Raw genomic sequence first — 16,549 nt, 5'->3', positions numbered from 1 at the left:
AAGACTGCAAGCTGGAGAAGATAACAGTGTGCACATCTTCGTCACATAAGTTACCCAGATTTCTTCTCTTTTTGCTTTGAATACGGAGAAACCAGTGTTTCCTTCACTGTGCTTGAAGCTTTCTAAATGACAGTTTGGAAACTGGAGTTCATAAGGGGTCAGAGATGGTACCTGTGTCCCTTAGTGGCACTTCTGTTACTGATCTACAGAGCATGTTCATATTCAGCCGTGCTAAAAAGCTGTATTTGTGCCTCCAGTGTTACTGCCAAAATTAATAACTCTCCTACTTCAGATGAAGTTCCCTGCTCTAGTTCATACCACAATCACACAAACAGTTGCACTGATACAGCTGAGTAGCAGCATAAATCCTGCCTTAGCCTGGAGACAGGAACAAGTGGCTGAGGACAGGGGAAGCAGGCCAGGCTGTATGTCAGTGCTGCCCCTGAACACTTTGCGATACGAATCCACATGCTGAGATACATTTTCTTAATATTGTAAGCCTAAATGACATACAAACTGTAATTATTTTAAAACTAATTAATGCATTTATTGCAAACTACCACAGTCGACTCATCTAAGGCAGCGATCCCACTGTATGCTTGTTAAAAGCAAACCTTTAATGGCATACAGTTCCCTAAAGATTACTTCCTCTCCTTCATCCAGTAATCCATCTAAATTGTCTGAAGGCTCTGCTTGGAAATGGTTACTTTCCTCCAGAATGTTCCTAAAAGGGAAATAAGGACACAAGCCGCACAAAAGTCCTAAATCATAGAATCATAGAATCATTAAGGTTGGAAAAGACCCTTAAGATCATCAAGTCCAACCGTTAACCTAGTGCTGCCAAGTCCATACTAAACCATGTCCTGAAGCACCACGTCTACCCATCTTTTAAATACCTCCAGGGATGCAGACTCAACCACTTCCCTGGGCAGCCTCTTCCAGTGCCTGACTACCCTTTCAGTGAAGAAGTTTTTCCTAATATCCAACCTAAACCTCCCCTGGCACAGCTTGAGGCCGTTTCCTCTCATCCTATCACTTGTTACTAGGGAGAAGAGACCGACCCCCACCTGGCTACAGCCTGCTTTCAGGTAGCTGTAGAGAGCAATAAGGTCTCCCCTCAGGCTCCTCTTCTCCAAACTAAACAACCCCAGCTCCCTCAGCTGCTCCTCACATGACTTGCTCTCTAGACCCTTCACCGACTTTGTTGCCCTTCTTTGGACACGCTCTAGCACCTCAATGTCCTTCTTGTAGTGAGGGGCCCAAAACTGAACAAAGTACTCGAGGTGTGGCCTCACCAGTGCCAAGTACAGGGGGATGATCACTTCCCGAGTTCTGCTGGCCACACTATTCCTGATACAAGCCAGGACGCCATTGGCCCTCTTGGCCACCAGAGCACACTGCTGGCTCATGTTCAGGCAGCTGTCAACCAACACCCCCAGGTCCTTTTCCGCCAGGCAGCTCTCCAGCCACTCCTCCCCAAGCCTGTAGCGTTGGGTGGGGTTGTTTTGACTGAAGTGCAGGACCCGGCACTTAGCCTTGTTGAATCTCATACAGTTGGCCCCGGCCCAACAATCCAGCCTGTCCAGGTCCCTCTGTAGGGCAGGGTAAGCATTGTCATTGCCAATTGTTTCCCCATGGCACCAAGTACAGAGAATTTTCAGGGGTATCACTTATCCCACAAATTCTTGCTTCATGCATAAAATCCATTTTCATCAAATCCTTCTTATCCACAGTGTGCCCTTAGCAGTGACTTATTAGTCAACCCATCAACCTTGGTATAAATTAACCAGGTTGTGCCCTGATTGTTTCTGTCTGTTGGGAGAACAAGCTGTGGTGGGAGTCACTATTTCTGACTTTGGATGTGGGAAGGAAAACAGAGGACAGCTACGAAACCTTCCCAAGACACTCCATCAAGAGACATCTCATCTTATGCAACAACTTCCATTGTGGTTCAGAACAAAGCAATCCTCAGCCTCTCCACCTAAGTCTTGCTCTCGAGGCCTTTCATCATCTTGGTCACCCTCCTCTGGACATGTTCCCATAGTTTTATGTCCTCTTTATATGTATGCTGCTTTCAGGGTGTCTCTAAATAGGATAAGGCTGCCTGAACAAAGTGACCAGAGTAGAAGGGTTACACAGGTGGAAGAGGGCTGTGTTAAGAATTGCAGGCAGAGGACTGGGAATTTTTTAAGGCCTGGCTATGACCCATCAGCATCCCTTCTGCACAACCCCAAAAAAGCAACCCTGTTATCCTGGTATGACCCACATTGTTTTAAATTGGATTTTTTTTTACATCAGATGTTGGCTGTCCTGTGAGAGGGCACAATGGCAGGTAGGACCAAGGATTTCCCTCTCCATGGCAAGAGCAAAGAATGGCTACGGGGGGTGCGGGGGGGCAGTGTACGTGCTAGGTATGTGACGTATCTTGTACAGGAACAGCGTTGCCTGTTGATCTTGCCCCTGACCGTGTGATCTTGCAGGCAGGCTATAGGCAGCACTGCAGCCTGTGTGGACTTTGCACCAGAGTGAAGCAGTGTGCAGGAGGGGACAGAGGTTAGGGCTGTGTACAAAATTACCCCAGGTCAAGGTAACAGTGTGTGTCCCTGCTGGGAAGGGCTTATTTTGAGGAAGAGCCAGTGTCCCAGCACTGGAGCAGCTGGCCAGCGTGGGATGCTGAAGACAAGCAGACAGAATTTGAGGGAATGGCCACCAAAGCTCACAGGGACATGGAGCAGTCCTGGGTGCCTGTGGCTGGGCAAGATCAGAATCTGATTTAGTAACTCTGGTCTGGAAAGGAAACACATATGTAGTTTAACATTAAGTGCTTCAATTCTATACATTCTAGGAAAGTAAAAGCACATGATAAATGGAGATAGCTACTGCAAAAAGCTGTGCATATTTGGAGCCTGAAAGCAGGGCAGAAAGGAATGAAGTCTTGTCTTTTAACCTTACTTTTTCTCACTGTCAGACTTTGAGAAGATTTAACCTCTCTGTCAGCCTTCCAGCCCCTAACATGGGGATAATCACATTTAACAGCCTCAGTGTGATATTGCAAGGTTAGCTAGTTAACAGCTATAAAACACTAAGCACTGTATGAAAGCTGAATGAATTAATGGAACAAACATCTAAATAAATTAGTTGAGCAAATAACATGGAAAAGAGGATTCCCTAAGGTACTGCATTCATCTTGGCAACTGTATTGGGATGCTTTTCATCCATCTGTCACTTGTTCTCATAGATTGTGAGCTCCTTGGGAGCAGAGCTATGTCTGCCCTCACCGCTGCCACAGGAGCATGCTACCAAGTGGAAATAATATCGTGAAATATCTCTGTCAGGGCTATTAGAAGTGTACCAACTTTCACATCTGAGCATCTTTGTGAGTATCTGAGTGTGCTCCTGCTCCCAGGACCTCCATGAGGTAAGGAAGCCCTCCTCTGTGCATCCCACACAAGGACACAGGGTGATGAAACACCAGGAACTGTGACAGAGCAAGGAAACCCCAGAAGTCCCAAGGCCCAGGACTGCACCCAGGTGGCAAACTTCAGACACCTTTGCAGAGACAAGCCACCCACAGGAGGCCAGCAGGCGTCACGCAAGACCTACAGCGGGACCTGTGCCCTTCTGAACATTTGTGCCCTGTCTCACAGTCCATCCTGAAACTGGTGACAGAAAACATGACCTTTAGGAGAGTTATTGGTACCAAGGAGTGTGGCAGCAGTCGTCTTTATTTTCACCTGCTTAGATGCTAGTGTCAGGCCCAAAAGCCTCTAAAAACCTGGCTTCATTTTGAAAGGAGTAAAAATCCCAAGAAACTGCCAATGACATCAGGCTCCTGCATTTCACATTGAAACTAGACAGATTCATTACCTTGTCAAGGGTAAGTTCAACCCGCAGATGTCTGCCGTTTGCTCTGTCATCACCCACAGCCTCCTTTCTATCACGCCGCTATTTTCTTGCAGTGCTTGCTGTTATCACTACTGTTTATTATTCATGGAGAGCTGATGGCGTGCTCCAAGCTGGGTGGACGTGCAGGAGAGTGTGTGCACTCTCTTCTTAACAGACAGGGAGTGTGTTAAAGACTGCCTAACAGTATTTCCATGCACAGTTTTCTTATCTGTTACTCAGAGCCTACGCTGACATTATTCCTTAAACTTCAAAAACCCCATGCCGTTGCCACATTAATGATACATACAGGTTGCTTTTCTTCTGTATTTCTCCTCAGCCCCAGCAAGGAAGACAGATTAGTCTAACGCCTGGTGCATTTTTAACGATGCTAAGAGCTAGTACACCAGCAGGGTACCCATCATGACAGAAGCAGTCCCTCAAAAGAAACCAGAATGACCAGATCTGAAGCCCAGTTCTCAGCACCTCTCTGGGCTGGTGCTCTGGGAGCTGATTGATTGCTGGATCAGCTGTCCGTGTTTCACTTAAGTGCAAATGAAACAGAGTAGAGCTGAAGTAGCTGCCAACAGAATGATTTGGGAAGGGGTCTGCACCTCGTGTGACCAGCGCAAACCCCAGCAGCTGTGTCCCCATTTGGCAAGCAGAGCGTTAATACATAGGCATGTAACTCTATGGAGTATTACATACGTGTGTCACATGGTGGTGCTGCTGTTCAGCAAATGGGAAACCTGTGCCAGTATTGGCAAGAACAGATACCTATCACTGTGCAAATGTATTGATTCAGCTCTGTGTGTGTGTATGTGTGTGTGTGTATGCATATCTTCAAACACTGCTTGAATTCTGATATCTTGATAACAAAATTTTTACTGCGGGTGTGCCACCCTAAACAATTTCAGTTTTCCCTGATTTTATTTTCCTTACTGCGCACATACGCCATTGCACATCTCTGTTGTTGTATGTGTAGATGAATTAAATACAAATCTTGATCAGAGGCAAGTTCTTTGAGTTCCTTAATGCACTTTCCTCATTACGAGCCACATGGATAATATCACTTTGTAGCAGGCAGGCTTCATCCGGTCACCACTTAAACCAGAGAGAATCTTTTCATTGCTTCGTGTCTGATTCCCATTTCCCACACGTGTTTCTTTAACTCAGCTGGGGAACAGATTCTGAACTTTGTTTATCCATGGCTTTGTATTTATTAATCAAATATTCAGCATTTTACAGGATTTGGTACGTTTTTGCCAAACCCATTAAAAAGAGCGTTAATGCATCGTACTGTACGCTATATCAGATATTGCCTTGTTTTCTGGTTTTGATGGAATTTGGTGTCATTATTCTGGTTTGGAGGTATATCTAATACTCCAGGTGCTCTGCCTTGGACTTCCAGGGACCAGAGACAGCGAGCATCTCTTAGTCTCCAAAGGCTATTATAGAGGCCCCTCTGAACATGTTGAGGAGAAACTAATCCTGGGGAGGAGGGAAATGCTCCCAGTTTCTCTTCTCCTGCAGCCACAGCTCCAGCCTGCAGGGCTGGCTAGCAGGCTTGGGAGCAATACTGGTGAGTATTTCGCCTTCTCATTTCAATTCACGGGGAAAAAAGCTCTGTGTGTTCATGTACCCTCAGCTACCCAGAAGGAACAAAACCAGAAGGGATGAGTTTGGTTGTGGCAACTGCAAAATGGTACTTGGAAGGTTTGCAGCAGGACAGAGCAAGCCAAACCCTGCAGAGACCATTCTCTGCCCACCTGCAGCTCTGGCATGTTCTCTGCATGCCTATGGTGGCATCTCAAATGAAGACAGAGAAGTTGTTGGTTAGAGAGTATTTCTAACACTGCTTGCCCAGCCCTATGTCTGTCACCCCGCACTTGGCACCATGCTGTCAGGGATGCCCAGCTGGCCAGAGAAAAGAGGGGATCCCTGAGCCTGGCGACTGCTTGAACAACACATTGTGAACGACAGAAGATTGAAGCTGAGCTGTTATTGCATGGGCAGCAAAGGATGATCCAGCCACTCACCTCTGGTTCAGAGCAAAACTGAATTAAGAGAAAGAGAGCCTCTCGGTCAGCACAGAAACCAGCAGTCTGGAGTCTATGACAATCTTCACCTATTTGTGGGATATTGTAGCTAATGCAGGTTATGCTAAAAAAAAAAAACCAAACCCTAATCAAATGGCCTGAGCCTCCTGCTGACCTCCTTCCCCAGAGGACCTGTCGCTGCCGTGCCTGAGAGGGAGTCCTCCCCAGCCCATGGCCTCCTGCTCCCAGTGCCCAGCTGCCCCTCTCCAAGGCACTCGACAGCGCTGCCCCTGCTCTGAGGAGGGAGTGGGTAGGACTCAGCACTCATCTCGCCATAGAGACTGGAGACGTGCTGCAATGGGGATCCTAGAGGAGGGACCTCAGGAGCCAGATCTCGCTGGCAATGGCCCTGGTGTCCCTCCAGAGACATCTGCTCGGGGCCCACATCTCTGCTGTGTGGGTACCACACGTTTGTGGTGTGGAGCAGAGAGGAGGTGGAATGTCACACCTGGCGCCAGGGTGAGCCAGGGAGAGGGATGGGATGGTTCCCCCTCCAGGAACTATGGATCCAGCTCCTTGGGTGCTGCTAGTGCTGTGGATGCTGGTGGGCACAATAGGAAAGCCCCCCGTGCTTTCACTCCCGCAAAGCTGCAGGTAAAAGCTCTGCTGCTGGTCAAGAAACTCCAAAGGATGCAATGGCTCAGGGAGGAGAGCCTGGCCTCTGCAGGGGAAGGCTTTTCCCCAGCTTCAAGAGGTCTGTGGGTGGGATGAGATGGGACAGGTCTGTGAGGGTTGTGGGAGAGAAGCCACAGGCTTCTGCTCTTCCAAGCTGTATGGAGAAAAAAAACCCAGAAAGATCCCTTTAACTTCCAGACTTCCTTCTTTTCAGCTCAGAAATGAAAATTCCCCTGCGAAGGGGATTTGCAGCCTCTTCTTCCTGGCCCAGGTCACTCTTGATGAGCATTGATGTGCAAGTACCAGCCAGCCTTAGCCCAAACATGTTGGATGCCAGTTCTCAGTGTGAGGGAGAGACACAAGAGCCTGGAGCACCTTCCAGCTTCCCATTTCAGTGACTCAGGAAGTTGTGGAGATGGACTCCACAAGCAGATCCCAGCCTAAGAGCTCACACACACACACAGCATTTAGGGAGTGGACTGAGTAGGACCCTTCTGCATACAGGTCCCTCCTCTTTTACAGCTTTCCTTTTCAGATAGCTGGTGCCAAACCTCTTAGTAAGACCCAAGTTCTGGTGCTTCGTATCAGATGAGTTACCCCCTCAGGTGATATCAGCAGGAAGATGTCACAGATCCAGGTCCAGACTGCCAGCAGCTGCTGAAAACCCCAGGCTCCCTTTTGCTGGCCCTTTTGGGCTGACTCCTGCCTCAGGGTTTACCTGTGTGCCTAGTAAAATACTGAGGCAAACCAAAGATTTTCTTCTGAGAGCACGCTCACAGACAAGCAGTTGGAGGGAAAGAGCTCTTTGGACAGTGGTCCCCCCACTGGGACACAGCAACGGATGCTGTGGAAGTCAGGCCCATGGAGGCCTGGGGAAAAGCCAGCCAGTTTGCTCTTCCCTCCTCTGCAGACCTTGACTGTGCATGACCCTCCTCCTGGTGCTCAAGCATCTGCTCTCATCCTGAATCGCAACGGGATGCAAAATATGAGCACGGGGTTAAGACCCCAAATCACGGAAACGCTAGAGAGTGGCCTATTAAAGCCAATGGCAAATTAACATTCAAACCTGTCCCCAGGTTAACCAGAGGGAAGTCCCGCCGGTGGTCACACCTGTCCAGCTGGAAGCAGGCACAAGGACAGTCAGTGCTACAGCCCACCCTCCTACCTATCTCTAGGGAGGAGAAGAGTCAGTTTTGGCTCCCTGACCATTATTCCATTTATAAGTGGGGGTAGAAGAGAAACACATTTCAAGGCGGGCAAGTGACAGATTTTCTTGTTGGTTTTATATTTATTTTTATTTTAAACACAACTTTGAAATATTCTGTGGATATATTTAACATACTATGACAATATAGGATGGCTTTATGAAACTTCGAAGCACTCTTATGAGAAACCTTAAAAGTTACATACTAGCAATACTCTACTTTCTTTACTTTTTAGAAGTGTTGGGTGTAAAACATGCCACATTATTTTTCCTGGTGAATCAAACCACCTGCACCTGTTTACAAGCTTCTTTGGCAGTCTTATTGTCAATGGCAGTCTCTCTGGATGCTCTAGGAAGGATGTCGTGGGAAAAGCAGTTGACTGGAGGATTATGCTTGTGCTCCTTGACCAAGGCTAGTTACAGGTCCTGTGTGAGGGGTGTTACTGTTGGTAACCTCTATGAGTAGAGTCTGATCAGTTGCTGTTTCTCAAAACTCGACATCAGCATTTCTAATGTCGCCATCTAAGTCCCTTCTTCTGGTAGTAATACTATAATTTTTGGATGCTCCTCTGCAGCAAGTTTCCTTGCTGCCTCTATGAACAATTTTACATCCTGTCATTCCTGGAAAAGAAGACAGAGACTCATTTTCCCTTTCATGTATCTGAGCTGTGCCTGTCCAAGTAATGCTGCTGTCACCTTCAGTCCTCTGTGGCTTCTTCTCACGATCACTGTCAATTGTAATCACTGCTAGAGAAGCACAGGCTGAGTTACTCATGTGATGTTTCTGGTGTTTCTGCTTTTGCTTTTGGTTTTTGGGAGGCCTCACTCTGTCTGTCACTTTTCCTTCACAGACTCTCTCTGCACTTGGACTCCTCATCCTTTTTTTCTTTTTGTTATGCTTTGCCTGACTCCTTGCTGGATTGTCTAAAAGGCTATCTTCGCTTGTGTAGCAGTCACTGAATTTTGATAAAGTTTTCTGGGGGTCATTTTCTCTCTCTAGATTTGTGTGCTCGTTGACTGTGCTCTCCATGTGCAGAGCTTTGTACTTCCCTTTTCCATCAGGCTTTTCTCTTCTCATTCTGTCAGTCCCTTCGAAAGGGGTCCTTGACCCCTTGATCAACTCTTTAACCTCCATCTTTTGTAATAGTGTCTGCCATGGTGTCCTTCTGGTTCTGTGGACCTGTCCTTTTGGTAAAGTTTTGTATCCTGTATTCTGGACTAGTAGATTGCCTTGGATCACAAACATTAGACTGAGTCCTCCACCTGCTTAAGGATTCATAGCCATCTCTGACCATCTTTCAAGTGTAAAAAGCAGAAATCTGCAGGTACCTACTTTGGTCATTGTCTCCTCTACAATAATGCTCACTGTCTTTGCTTCTTGGTCTCCTTTTGCTGCAGCCTTTGCTATGTGATCGTGATCTGCTTACTTCTCTGGATGTGATGCTCTCATGACTTAGACAGACTCTCTGGCTTTTTGGAGGAATGCTGGTGTAATGAGCTCTTGACCTCATCTTGCTTCTTTGGTCCTATCTTTGCTACTATCTCTGCTTCTCAACTGTCCCCTTTTAAGCTGGCCTTTGATACAATACTCCTTCATAGTCTTATGGCCGTGACTGCCTTGGCTATGCTGTGAGTGGGATTGTGGACACCTGGAATTTCTCTTTCAGGACAATCTGTGATTCCACGGGAGCATATCATGTCCCTTCCTGAAGACGGGCTCCCAGTTGTGACTGTTCACTCAACTCCTGCTCAGATTTTGGCTAACCCAGCTCATGCTAAGGCCTGATGTGTGCTGGGAGCAGCACCATTAGGTCAAAGCAAGAGCTACAGGTAGCAAGACAGGTGGCCAAAAAGAGCTAAAAGGCCATTATATAGCCATTATCACCTGTAGCTTGCTGTCTTCTGCAGCCATCATCTTTGCATATTAATTGTCTAGCAGTTTCTTCAGAATCTGCAAACTCATGGAAATTACATAGACCAAACTTCAAAGGTGGAAGGTGTAAAAACATCAGCTTACCGAAAAAGCTTTTGAAGCTGATCCAACAGCAGCTGGACTGCTGAGGCTTTTGTGCTTCCCGGTGTGATACAGGGGATGCCCACGCCGTGACGGAGGAGGAGGATGAGCACTCTCCCCATCAGCTAGGCAAATATTTTGTTCATAGCTGCATGAGTCACAAGTTATAAGTTGTGAGTTGCGAGTTATGAGTTAGAGAACTTGCGAGTGAGAAACCTCATGACCTAAGAGATGAATTAGTGAATTCACATGATAAACTAGTCTGTGTAAAGTGGATTGAGCCCTTGTTTGTCGTGTTTGTTTTCTTTCTTAATGAGCTCATAAAATAAAGTTTCCTTTGCAGAGTACATTGTCCTGTGAATTTGACAGATCCAAACAGACCATGGCACTGATCTAGTCCTATGGAGACAGACCTTTGGAAGCCTAGTCAGGCTGTCAACTGTTCTTAGCAATCAATCTATCTATCTTAGTTATTTTAGGTATCAACATTATGCTCAAGCATTATGATTCAGTGGAAATGAGTTATCGAGTTACTTCTTCTAAAGTTATTAATCCATCTTTTGCAGCAAGCCCGGGAGCAGATGCTAACCACCTGGAGGACAGCAGGCAAGAAGTGTGCTGTGCAGACACACAAGACACACACGGACAGGCACACACACACACTCACAATGGCACACACACACAGACATGCAGCACAGGGAGAAAAGGTGCAGGCTTGTGCAGTAGATCAGCAGGGAGAGCAGCTAAAAGGATGTACTCAGTGCTGTGTGCAGGTTGTCCCAAAACAGCACTGCATGCCATGACCAAAATCATGCCCTCTTGAAGTAGTTATGCAGTTCTCTAAATCCAGCTTTTTAAGAAATATTCTCTTAAAAAGTTTGGCTGCCATACTGTGGCTGCAAAAATAGTTAAAAAAGAAAAGGTTAAAGCAAGTGTATATTTCTGATAAAGTTGCCTGCAATATTATCTTAACATCCTCAGAAATGTTAAGGGAATGGAAAAGGGCAGTAAGTCTCCTAAACAGCCTGAAGTACATTTAGGAGTGAGGACAGTTATAGCCACTTACACTGGGTAAAAGAGTACACTAGGAATATAAGAAAACATTCCCTATACTCCAATTCCACCAACGGACAAAATTTTAGAGGTGGAAGAAGTCATCTCAGCCCAAAAGGAGAACCTGGTGGGCAGCACTGGTGGTGAAATGTTAATTTCCTCCTTCAGTCAGGGTGAAGACTGCAGATACTTGATCTGCTTTATAATTTTTCATCCTGCATCCCTTCCTCTTCTCTTTCATTTACTTCTTTCCTTGTCCACGTTGCTCCAATTGCTCCTCATGGGGGAGCTTCCTTTACCTCCAGTGAGTTTTATCGCTGATCTCTTTTTTTTTTTCCCTTCTCTACAACTTTTCATCTGGTTTAACAAGATCTGATAGCAGCACATTGCAGACTTTATAATACTGGAGCGCCACTTTACCTCTCAGGTAAGTTTGTGGAATAGTCTGCCCAAAGGAAGGGAGTAATGCCAAGCGGGACCTGTCTAAAGCAGGGTGCACACACACAGGGCGAAGAGCTGTCCTCTTCCAGGCAGCCTAGCAGGCTCTTTTCCACCCAGCATTTCTTAGAGCCTGTCAGGGAAAAGTACGCTTCCACCTCTGTCATCCTGTTTCTCTGCCAACAGAGGACAGTTGAGATGGAGCAACTGTATAGCAGTCCACTGACCCCACCTATCCCTGGACGTGAATCTGCATGATGACAACAGGGTCTAAATGATGAGATCAAAAAAACAGTGATTGAAATGAGGCTTCTAGAGATCTACACTTAGGCACTGAAATAAATACCCCTCATTCAAAAGTGACAAGCACCTACATGTTCCTGTTGACACAAAGTTGGATTTCTGGAAGAGGTTCTTAAGGTTGAAGCCTCCACTGTCCAGCAAGATGAAGAGGAATGGATCCTCCATGGGAGGACCTCCATGGTCCTCTGTAGATATTTCACTAAGGTCATCTGAAGTTTATCTCCATTCAAAACTGAAATGGGGCATCAAACATTTTACATATTTTTTCAGGGCTGAGACCAAGGTGGAGTTCAGGCTGCTTGCCCTATTTGTTTGACATTTTAAACAGTGAAGCACTCCATTTTGGTTACAAAAGTTCGTGTCATTGAGGAAAATGCTATAGGTGTTAAGGAGAGCTGGCTGTGTTTTTTTGGCGTGCGATACATACTTTCAAATTTTGCTTCATGTGCCCTTAAAAAAAAATTACAAAATTCTTTTCCTAGGGTATAAAGTATCTCAGTTTCTAAAGTAGCTGAGACACAATGTTTGAGATCCAAGCCCTGTACTTACCAACAAAATTGACTGAGGTTTTGCTGAGGTTCTCCAAACCTGTAGGCTAAAAAGTTCAGAAAGGAGGGAAAACTTCTGTCTTGAGAATTCCCTGAGATCACACAAGTGCTGTATTAGTTGTGACAAGGAGAGTTTCTTTTTTGAGGTGGGCTTTATCATGATTAAGAACTTGTCTAATAAAATTAATCCACTTACAAAATGCTTTGAGACATACAGACCTCTGTTTCCACCACTGTGTCCAGGGCATCTTGTGCAAAGAAGGTACATTTGCAAAGGAGTGAAGAGTCAGAAGCAATCATAGGCTGTCCAGCCTTTCCCAAGTGCCACCAGGGACCTGCCTGCCTGGGACAAATAGAGCTGCAGTGGAGATGATCTCCGCTTTGGTCACCAGACCTTTGATAGTTGTTAAGTCATGACATGAGCATGTCATGCTTTGCCCTGGCAGGGTTTTAATCCCATGGGCCCTCCTGGCCTGTTAACGTAAACCTGGTGTGTTGCACCCCTCACCTCTGTGAAACACATACTTAAGAAGTATCATTAAGACATCCTTCATCACACACTCTTCACAAACTTCACTTATATCAACAAAAAGAATTCCTCACACCAAAGTCAAAATAATATCATCACAACACCCACAAAGTTGGACAATTTACACATGTTCCACCCCTTGTTGCTTCACCACATTCCAACAACAAAAATGCCCCACAAATATTCCACTTTCTGTCAATGTCCAGTCAGAGTTTTGCCCATAATCTCTCACAGTTACTGTCCTTGTTTTGAATTCCTCGACAGTCCCACTTTGGGTACCAGAAAGGACTGTGGTGGGTTAGCTTTGGCTGGCTGCCAGATGCCCACCCAGCTGCTCTCTCACTTGCCCTTCTCAGCAAGACAGGAGAGGAAAATAAGGTGAAAGAGCTTGTGGGTCAAGATAAGGACAGGGAGATCCCTCACCAATTACTGTCACAAGCAAAACAGAGTCAACTTGGAAAAGATTAATTTATTGCCAATTAAAAATAGAGTACAATAGTGAGAAAAAAAAAACCAAAACTTAAACCACCTTTCCCTCACCCCTTCCCCTTTCTTTCCAGACTCAACTTCACTCCTGACTCTTCTACATCCTCGCCCTGAGTGGCACAGGGGGATGGGGAATGGGGGCTGGGGTCAGTTCCTAACATTTCATCTGGGCTGCTCCTTCCTCCTCACATTGTTTCCCTGCTCCAGCATAGGGTCCCTCCCATGGGAGACAGTCCTTCATGAATTGCTCCAATGTGGGTCCTTCCCACAGGCTGCAGTTCTTCAAGAACTGTTCAAGTGTGGGTCCTTTCCATAGGGTACAGTCCTTCAGCATAAACCTGCTCCAGTGCAGGACCCCCATGGGCTGCAGTTCCTAACAGAAAACCTGCTCTGGCATGGGCTCTCCATGGGCTGCAGCTTCCTTCAGGGTATCTCCACTTGCTGTGGTGTTGGGTTCTCCACAGGCTGCAGTGTGGATATCTGCTTCTCCATGTTCTCCACGGGCTGCAGAGGCACAACCTGCATCACCAAGGTCTTCTCCACAGGCTGCAGAGGAATCTCTGCTCCAGCGCCTGGAGCACCTCCTCCTCCTCCTTCACTGACCGTGGTGTCTGCAGAGTTGTTCCTCTCACATATTCTCACTCCTCTCTCCCAACTGCTGTGCAGTGTTTTTTACCTTTTCTTTACCTATTCTTTACCTATTCTTTACCTATTACCTATTTTACCCTTTACCTATTCTCACAGAGGTGCTACCAGCTTTGCTGATGGGCTCAGCTTTGGCCAGCAGTGGGTCTGCCCAGGAACCAGCTGGAACTAGCTGTGTCCAACATAGGGGCAGCTCCTGGTGTCTTCTCACAGAAGCCACTCCTGCAGTCATGTAAACCAAATACATAGACCCAACTCAAATCTCTTTAAAGCTGTGCTGCTGGAAAACTCAGGCTGCCTCGGAGCACAGACGCCCTCTTCCATTATATGAACCAGAGGGCAGCTACCAGCTGTGCAGATCTTGAACACGTGGTGTAAATCAAATCTGAGTCAGCAGCTTTTCAGTCTAGTCCTTTTCTAAGTGAATAACAGAGCAATAGCTAACAACCTTGTTTTCCAAGGGAAATGTAGATTTTAATTCTGCAGGACTTGTCAGAGAAAGCTAAGCAAAATCTGCTTAGAACAACCTCTCTGCTGATTGCGCTCACAACATTAGAGCAGCTCTCTCCGCTGGCGTAACTTGCTCCCGCCTGTCACCATGTGTGAGAGCATTTGTGTGCACAGAGGCAGGGAGGACTCAAGGAAAAAGAAGGGCAGGAAGTACCCAAAAGATGAGCTCTGAGTACCAGTGCAAAGACACACACTGGTACAAGCAAGCAGCATAAGCCAGGTGTTAGGTACGTGTAGACAGAAAAGGTAATTTGTGTTTTCTTATGTGTAGGTGATGTATTGAATAAGACCAACACTGAAGGTTTGCATGTGAAAAAGCATTCCCCATTGAGTAATCAGATGGCTGCTTGTTTACAGCTTCCTAGAGAACAGATGCCCTGTGTGCATAGCCTGTGAACACACAGGCTTATAGCAAGCTATGTGAGCATACACAGAGTTGATAGTAAGCTGCTATGTGGGATGCATTTCTTTCCCTTGCATATAGGATCCTGAATGACACAGGCTCCCCTTCTTGAAGTTAAAGCTGGAAGAAGACTTATCCTGAAGAGCAGAGCTCATATTTCCCACAAAGAATTACCATTGCTCACAGGATTGAGTTCTCTTTCAGCCTTTCTGACATTACAGATAGAAATCTTCATAGAAGAAAAGTGAGACAATGCCTTGGAAGTCTTGAAAAACAAAAAATCACTCTTTTTCACAAAATTGCTTTTATGGGTAGGAACGGGTAATGTTTATCTGTGACACACAGTTTCCTCACCGAGATCCATTCTCCCTCTCCCACACATACTGAGTCAATGAGCCTTGTTTTAGAAAAGACAGCAGATCTGGCTTATTTTTCCAATGTGGAAAAAGATTGCGTTTTTCTTTGGAACAACACTCTTTCTCCCATATTCTCTGAGTGAGTGTGGTTTGCTGCTTTCTCGACAGCCTTCATTCTGTTTTCTCTTCTGGAGGCTGGTCATGCTGCCAAGAAAGGGCAGCAACCAAGCACGAAAACTGCACATATTAGGTCCCATGGGAATTTAATTTAAGGGATCATTAGCACAGAAGCTCTGTGTCATACTGTAACTACTGCTCAAGGCACTTAGCCTGCTGCTGCATTATCACTACAAAACCAAACCTCTGAATTGTTCTCTTTTCTTTGTCTTTTCTTTCAAACAAAAGAAATCAGCCCAAACTTCTGCTGAATCATTTGAAACTAAGTTCTGTGCCATGGGAGCATGGTCAGACAAACACCAGGGGCTGTGCAGGAGATGCTGTGTAGAAGGCATAGATCCCACAGCTGCATTTCTCTTTAATAGCACTGTTTAATATCTTCATCAGTACTGTTTAACATCTTCATCAATGACTGGGATCGAGTGCACCCTCAGCAAGTTTGCAGACGACACCAAGCTGTGTGGTGCAGTTGACACGCCTGAGGGACGGGATGCCATCAGGGGGACCTGGACAAGCTCAAGAAGTGGGCCTGTGTGAACCTCATGAGGTTCAACAAGGACAAGTGCAAGGTCCTGCACCTGGGTTGGGACAATCCCCAGTATCAATATAGACTGAGGGATGAATGGATTGAGAGCAGAGAAGAAGGACTTGGGGATCCTGTTGGATGAGAAATTGTACATGAGCTGGCAATGTGTGCCTGCAGCTCAGAAAGCCAACTATATCCTGGGCTGCATCAAAAGAAGTGTGACCAGCAGGTCGAGGGAGGTGATTCTGCCCCTCTACTCCGCTCTGGTGAGACCCCACCTGGAGTACTGCGTCCAGCTCTGGAGTCCTCAGCACAGCAAAGACATGGACCTATTGGAGCAGGTCCAGAAGAGGGCCACAAAAATGATCAGAGGGATGGAACAGCTCTGCTATGATGAAAGGGTGAGAGAGTTGGGGTTGTTCAACCTGGAGAAGAGAAGGCTGCAGGGAGACCTTATTGCAGCCTTTCAGTACTTAAAGGGGGCTTATAAGAAAGAAGGGGACAGACTTTCAAGTAGTGCCTGTTGCGATAGGACGAGGCATAATGGTTTTAAACTAAAGGAGGGTAGATTTAGACTAGATATAAGGAAGAAATTTTTTACAATGAGTGTGGTGAAAACACTGGAACAGGTTACCCAGAGAGGTGGTAGATGCCCCATCCCTGGAAACATTCAAGATCAGATTGGACAGGGCTCTGAGCAACCTGATCTAGTTGAAGATATCCCTGCTCATTGCGGGGGGTGGGGTGGGTGGGGGGGGTGT

The sequence above is a fragment of the Nipponia nippon genome, unplaced genomic scaffold, assembly GCF_047370975.1.
Source record: "Nipponia nippon isolate SJK-2023a ecotype South Korea unplaced genomic scaffold, ASM4737097v1 scaffold_8, whole genome shotgun sequence".
In the NCBI taxonomy this organism is placed as follows: Eukaryota; Metazoa; Chordata; class Aves; order Pelecaniformes; family Threskiornithidae; genus Nipponia; species Nipponia nippon.
This window is presented reverse-complemented; position numbering follows the sequence as displayed.